The following is a 6,348-nucleotide window of genomic DNA, read 5'->3' on the forward strand; positions in this document are numbered from 1 at the left end:
TCCCAACAGGCCTCTAGATCCCATTTGGTGAGAAGTGTCACAGTCATGGTTCTGCTTTGATAAAAAGTCATCGAAATGAACTCAGGAATACCAAGGTGCTGTTCCAGACATTGACTCTCAGAATATTTACTATAAATAGAAGACATTTCTTGATAACTCCTGTTCTCTTTCAGAACACCCAGGGCCTAAGAAGCCTAGAGTTTCCAGTTAGGGTCGTTTTTTTTTTTTTTCTGGCCCCTCTTCAGCCCCTTCCCTCTCGATCTTCACGTCCCCCGTCCTTTGCCACCTGCGTTTTTTCCTTTTATCCTTTTAACTTTTGACTTCCTCGCTACACAGAATGCACAAAACTTAGAATGCACCGTAAAGTTTAGTTTCTTGATTTTTGGCTGTTTCATTTTGCCTCCTAGTTCAGCAGGAGCAACTTCCTGCAGGGAGGCATGATAACCTGGACCACAGATATTCTCTTGTACTCTCTGTAGGAGAGTGGCCTGACTGGACTTTGCTAAAATTTCAAGACTTAAGTCATACTGACTCACACCCCTATCTATCTGATTCTCCCAGTCCTCCATGCAGCACGCTGGGGCCTCTGAGCAGCTCCACCTTGAGCAAGCCTTCCCCCAGCAGGAGTGGAAAAGAACAGCAGTATCCAGCTCTGGTTTTGACATGATTTCATCTGCTTTCTCCATTTTTTTGCCACAGATCTCAGATATATACTGCATTCCTAGCTCTGTACCAGAAAATCCAGGTGCAATGCATTCAAACTCTTTGGGCAAAATTTCCATTAATTAGAAGTTCATTTATCTTGACATGTTAAACTTTAGCTCACTATCTATTAGAAGATAATATTAGTAAGTCCAAGCTGTGCAGGTGTAATATCAATTCTCTGACTACCGTGGCTCGTCTTTAAAAGGATTAAGACATCATGAAGGTATATCAGCTTGTATTCATTTATTTACTTTGACATATAGTCAACCACACATTAGGAACAAGCCTCTTGCTAAAATACACTGATCCCATTCTTAGACATTTACACTGTATTGGTACTGCAAAAATTCCTAAGAATTCTGTGTGAAGAAGTTGTTTTAAGATTTTATTGTTCCTGCTAAAAATGTTCATAGACATGGAAATTATGTCATGGATTTCTGCGTGCATGTAAGGTGATGGCTTTGAGGCACAATGAAAACTATGGACACAATTCTTGCTATTTAATTGCTATTTATGAACATAGAGGGAAAAGAAATGTTCAGCAACATAGAAAAGCTAGGTTATTTTTATTCACTTTCTGCATGAATATGTTCTCCCTTTCTTGACAAGCAGTGACAATCTGAAAGATCACTAAAAGTCTCTAAAATACTGTTTTAAACTGTGGTAAAATACATTGTATAACACATTTTTGTTTTGAAAATATATGTAGAGTTATGACTTTTATAGAACACAGATGTACAAAACTATTTCTATCATCTATTAGTCAGCTGCAATTACAGCTCTTTTTAAAACTATATAGTTAAAGCATACTTCAGTGCTTCCAATCCTTTCACTTTATGTTAAAATTGAACGTTGCATATTTAAAATGCAAAGCAATATCTTTAAAAGCACTTTAAAATTTCTGAAAATCTGAAATGAACAAAACTCTGACAAAAATATATAAAATCTATTCATTAGTGTTAATATGTCAATGTATAAATAATATGTAAGATTAAGTGTCTGTACATAAATATGTAAAATATTCAGAGAAAAGGTGCATTTTATATGCAACCTGTGGTTTCCTCACTTCATTTGTTAGGATGCAAGAAGTCTCTAGGACTTATCAGTAAAACATTTGTTGCTAAGATTCCTTCTCCTTGAAAGGTATGAACAATGTCTTGCCATCCCTCTAAATTCCCAGCTACACATAATGTTGTATTTGTAGCAGAGTTCATTTTGGGGAACCAGAACGTGTATTAGAATGATTCACAAAGAAATTGGTGAAAGTTTTCAGACAGCAGAATGGGAGATATTAAAGAAGCCTCACTGGAATGTTTCACACAAATTGCATGATACTTCCTTCAGTCCTGTCTAGGAACATTTTCTGAATCCTTCCCTACCTATAACTTCTTGCGATGTGATCCAGAGGAGACAGGCAGTTGAGGCAGAATTGAACAGAATTGGTTGGGAAAGATAACTGTACTCTCCCATGACTCTCCCAGAATCTTTTCTCCAAAAGAGAATTTCAACAGTAAATATATATACTTGTGGTTATCTTTGGTAAGGAGGCTCATTCAAACTCCTGGAAATGGTGACAGTTTTAGCATGAGGATAATTTTGTATGGAAGTTCATTATAATCCTTTGCTGAATAAATGACTGAACATGAAAAACAATCAAAGAAACACTTGCTCTATAATCCTGATGACAAGAGTTCAAATATTGGAAGCAATAGTGAAAGGAGAGATCTTACACCCGAAAAATTTATACTGTTACCTCTCTCTATGCTTGTGACATATAATATCCAAATCTGCATTAACACATACATATATACATAAATACATACATACATCATACACACAGACACACACACATACACAAATGATAAAGAAAAAAGAAAACTATATTATTATCATGTTAAATGTATTTTATGAACAAAACAAATTTGATTGTTGGATTTAATACATAAACCAACAAATTAGAAGAAATAAATAACAAGTCACATAAATAATAGGTCTTTTACAGGGGCATCAAGCTGAGCAGCATCTTCCTGAATGAGGTTATGGAGATGTGGTGTAGATAGGATTGGGGATAGCAAACAAAATGGAGTATGAATGGGAATAAAAGAAGTTCTTGTATGGCATTCCTATCTGCATAGCTCCTGAGATGCTGGGCAAGAAGGGACACAAATTTTGAGGTGGATGTGTGGTCTACCAGGTATATCACTTATAGTTTACTAGTGAGCAACCCATCTTTTGGGACCTCATACTTAAAAGAGACCTAGTTCTGAATCAAGAAAAATGAATATAGTATTCCCAAACATATTAACCAGTGGCCCTTCCCTCCCTCATTCAGAAGATGCTCAGACAGTCGTCACTGTCTTACTTACTACTGGCTACATCCCCATCTGTATCCCCATCATGTGCCTCATGGTTTCACCAAGGTTTTCAATATCTCCCAGACTGAGCAACAGGAGCCATCTCTCATCTCTCACTCCTCAATATAGACCTAGAGAATGCTTGCATAAACATCCTGAGGGAAAAAAGAAACCAGTGTTATGGGAGACATATGAGGCAATTGAGTACCACCTTTTTGAAGCTCTACAACAGCTGACTACTGTCAATGCCTCAAAGTTCTCAGTGAGTGGTGGTCTGGCAAGAAAAGGCTTATATTGTGCTTGCATCCCTTTCTTCTCTTTGAGTAAGTGTGTGAACTCTTAGGACAAGTATGGTCTTGGTTATCAGTTTGTGACAACAGTGTGGGGATGCTCTCTAATCCTTAAGTATGTTTCATTCTCTACAATGGTAGTGACATACTGCAGTACTTACAGCATGATTATATGAAGTCATACCTCACAGTGAGCTCTCACCCCAACTGCTTGATGATGATCACTCTCCTCAAGTCTTTCCACAATTACATAAGTAAACATCTGAAGGCAGGGGCCAATATTACATCCAGAATGGTGGCTTAGCTGCTCTACCTGAGATCATGATTCTGCACACTCAGTTCCATTATGTTGCTCCTCAGCAATGGCAATGCATGGATTAATTTCTTCCAGAATCACAAAAAACATACCCTGTTCTTACTGATGGCAGAGGTAAGCCACATCTAGGAGTAAAGGGATTTCCATACACACAGACAGGGCCATCTGGAGGGATATGGCAGGGGCAAAAAACTGGCTGCTGGCTATGCTATTCCTGTACTATGGTAAACACGCTGGGGAGCTTATACTTAGCCTGCAACCTCCTCAAAACTGCGTGGTAGGTCTTGCTCCTTCAAACTAGTGTTCATTCACCATGCTAGCTCAGGGCCTGCAATGATTGGCTACTGTGGCTATAGTTCAGTGATGCTGGCCTTGAGACTTAGGCAGGGAACCAACCTTGAAGAGGTCTTTGAGTAAATTATTTTAGTAACTGTTTGGGTGTTGGTTTACATTCTCTTCCTCCACTCATAGCCCACTGTATTAATTTTATAGGTATTTTAATTAATTGTGACACTTCCCTTTCTTTATATTAACAAACTTTATATTAACAAACACATATATAAAGCTGTATGTGTGTGTGCCTTCTTAAAATATTATGCTAAGATTAATGATCATAATGTTATTTGTATTCATTTGAATTCAAGAATCATTCTTCAACAACAAAATAAACCCACTTAGATACTCTTACCTCAAAGATTCCACCCTAAAGTCAAACACAGTCAAAAGCTGCTTTAATGGGAAATGAAGATATATTGTGTATAATAATGTTTAATTAATTGATTATAGAATTGATGGCAAATTTTCAAACATAAACCTTAAAGCATCAAAAAGAAACCGTAGTAAGCAGAGCCAAAAATCCTCCTGAAACTAAATATTGAATTAAAATAAATAGCAAAGAGGCAGATATTTTCCCAAAAGTTCAACATAGTGATTTTACTACTGTGTTCAATATGTTAAAAGATACTAGGAATATCATTGTTAAGAAAAAAGAAGCAGACATACTTATGATAAAGATGAATAAGTGGAAATAGGATTAATTCCTTTAATCTATCTTTACAGAATAAAAATCCAGGGAGAAGAAATCTGAGATATATTTATATTGGTTTGATTGATCTACTTAAATTTCACAGTTGACTAATTCAGCAATTCTGGCACCTTCCTCACACACTTAAATATCTCAAATCATAAGCCAATATTTTCCATTGTTCCTTTTCTAAGAAATTTGCTCCTGGTCTTTTTTAGTAGTATACATGTGAATAACCTGATTGGCTCAAAAATTATTAGTATTTTAAACATGATCATGTTTTATCTAAAGTAAAACACTTTATTAAAGTGTTTGTAATATTTTACTTATAGATTTGTTTGTTCTATAAATAGATAAATATACTTGAGCAAAACAGTAAAACCAAGGAACATTATGAGCCCAATTAAGCAGGTTTAAAACAACAAAAACTTAGTGACCTTATTTTGTTGTCAGTTTTAAATACATTTAGTCATATTTCAATGTCACTTGTTAATAAAAATGTTATTACACTAGCTCCTAATAAAATGCAGGATCAGAGCATCACATCAGCAGACTGAGGCATGCACTGCAATTGTGTGGCACTCAAGTTCTTCAGACTGTAGCATGATAGATCCTGGGTTTCATCATCTCATCTGTCTTAATGAGAATTATCATTGCTGTGATGAAACACCACTACCAAAATCAACATGGAGAGGAACAGGTTAGTTGGTTTACACTTCCACATGACTCTTCATCATCAAAGGCAGTCAGGCCAGGATTTCAAGAGGGGCAGGAACCTGTCGACAGAATCAAATGGAGAGTCCATGGAGGAGTGCTGCTCACTGGCCTACTCTGCTCATTCTGCTTCCTCATAGACCCCAGGACCACCATCCCAGTGACGAGAATCAACAAGAATGCGCTGGCCACTTTCCCGTCAACCACTAATTAAGAAAGTCTTGTAAAGGCTTGCCTACAACACTATCTTGGATTCCTTCTCGTTGTGGAATGACTTCAGGTTGTACCAAGTTGATGTAAATCTATCCAATACAACATCTGTTTCTCTGGCAATTAGAATTTCTAAACCGTGCTCTTATCAAAATGATAGAGTTCTTTGGTGGAATTATTCATCTAATTTTTTCATTATTATAGCCATTGGAAAACATACAGCTCAGTGTTTGATACATTGGAGTTCCTGTATACTCTATCATTATGAAAATCTGCATAAATGGGAAACAAAATTAATAAATACCTGAAAATACACCATAATGGTCAAATGGGCTCTTTTTTGTCAGTTATTCCAGGAATGTATTGGTAAAAATAGAACAGAATCCCATGACAGATGCAGTCTTTTCCACTTGTGTAAAGTCTTTTGGTCATAAGAAAGCTACCTATAATACCTAGTTAAGGTTTTCTCTTTAGTGTTTGTTTGCTTAAATGAATGTTCATATTAATGAATGGAAGTGAGAATGATATAGAAAAATAAGAGGTAGTTTGTCCCATTTATCATCAATTATATTTCCTGCTGTGTGCATACATTTTCCTTAGAGAATTTGATGGCAAAATTCTATCCTCAAAATAATCCAAATCTTAATAATCATCTGTGTTGTGATGTCCACCCAAACTATTTCGCAGCAAAAGAGAGCACATATCAAATTTCCCAAACTAAAATTCTCCTAACCA

At 36.3% G+C, this 6,348-nt stretch overlaps 1 pseudogene; it reads left to right on the top strand.

Annotated features, from left to right (window-relative positions):
• The first annotated feature begins 922 nt into the window (after window positions 1–922).
• Window positions 923–3,946, top strand: LOC127190898 (serine/threonine-protein kinase PLK1-like; annotated as a pseudogene).
• Window positions 3,947–6,348: the final 2,402 nt, after the last annotated feature.

Source organism: Acomys russatus, chromosome 6 (assembly GCF_903995435.1).
Source record: "Acomys russatus chromosome 6, mAcoRus1.1, whole genome shotgun sequence".
NCBI classification, from domain to species: domain Eukaryota; kingdom Metazoa; phylum Chordata; class Mammalia; order Rodentia; family Muridae; genus Acomys; species Acomys russatus.